Source organism: Chrysochloris asiatica, unplaced genomic scaffold (genome assembly GCF_000296735.1).
Source record: "Chrysochloris asiatica unplaced genomic scaffold, ChrAsi1.0 scaffold00057, whole genome shotgun sequence".
NCBI classification, from domain to species: domain Eukaryota; kingdom Metazoa; phylum Chordata; class Mammalia; order Afrosoricida; family Chrysochloridae; genus Chrysochloris; species Chrysochloris asiatica.
Window position 1 is genome coordinate 43,995 of NW_006408575.1, and position 1,471 is coordinate 45,465.

The following is a 1,471-nucleotide window of genomic DNA, read 5'->3' on the forward strand; positions in this document are numbered from 1 at the left end:
AGCAAGTTTCAGAGTCTTTTGATACCCCCTTTGGCCTTTGCTTTATTTTCTTTTTAATGACCTTTTAATGTATTCATGTGTACAGTTTTTCATGTCATCCCACAGATAACTCTGGTCTTTTCATCATTAGTGCATAATGTATCATGCTGTTGTTGTTATTATGTGCCGTGGAGTCAGTTCCGACTCATAGTGACCCTGTACGGGGTTTCTGAGGCTGTAAATCTTTATGGGAGCAGAAAGCCTCATCTTTCTCCTGCGGAAAAGCTGGTAATTTCAAACTGCTGACCGTGAGATTCGCTTTCCGATTCATAACCACTATGCTACCAGAGTTCCTTATAACTTATCATAGCTGTTTTTAAATCCAGATGGGATATATTCAAGATGATATTTTGGCTCTCATAGACTTCTTTTCGATGTCTTTAGCTTCAACCTGAACTTGCATATCTGAAATTGATGGTTTGTTCCAAAATCAGCCACAGGCCTTGTTTTAGCTAGTATTCTTGGGCTTCTCCATAGTCTCTGCTGGAAAATGTACTCAATTTGATTCCTGTCTATTCCATTAGGTGAGGTCTGTCCACATATTGTTGAAAAAAAAGGTATTTGAAATTAGTCATTGTTCTGGCAAATTTCTATCATGTGTTTTCAAGCATAATTTGTATCACTAAGGTCATATTTTCTAACTACTTATCCTTCCTCTTTGATTCCAACTTTCACATTCCAAACACCAGTAATTACAATTACTTGATAAATTTCAGCCTAAAGAAGTTGGTTGTTGTTGTTAAGTGCCATTGACTCGGTTCCAACCTATAGCGACTGTGTATAGGATTTCAAAGGAGTGGCTAGTTGAACTGTCAACTTTGCAATCCAGTGCATTAACCTGCAGCACAGTAGAATTTTTAAATTTTACCAACCAATAAAATCATCACTGACTTTACTGGTTGGAGAGTAAGACAAACTGACAGATGATTGATGGAAGCTCTTTGTATGAATTCAGAGCTATCGTCAGTGTCTGCAGGCCCAGTATTCCTTGTGGATCTCATTGTGTCTTGATGTCAATCTTTCCCTTGATTTATGAGCTTCACAGTGCAGGGATCTTAGGACAAAGGACACACTCCACTCCTGACTATTATTTATTGGTGGTGGCAGGTTCCTATGAACTCTGCTTGATTAGTCTCTTTCATATTTCAAAAGAGATTGACTCAAGATACAGCCTAATCCTGCAGATTACATCTGGTCTCATTAGCATTATAAAAGTGAGGATTTACAACACATATGACAATCACATCAGATCAGGGCTGGTTACATCAGAATACATCAGAGGGAAATGATTGCATCATATTAAATTTCCTCATGTAGAAAATCACTACATCTGCACTATACCTCCTTTAAGTGTTTCAGAGTGAAGACATCAGTTTGAGAATTAAAGTGCACTTGACCCAAGCCATGGCATTTTCAATAGCCTCATATGCAT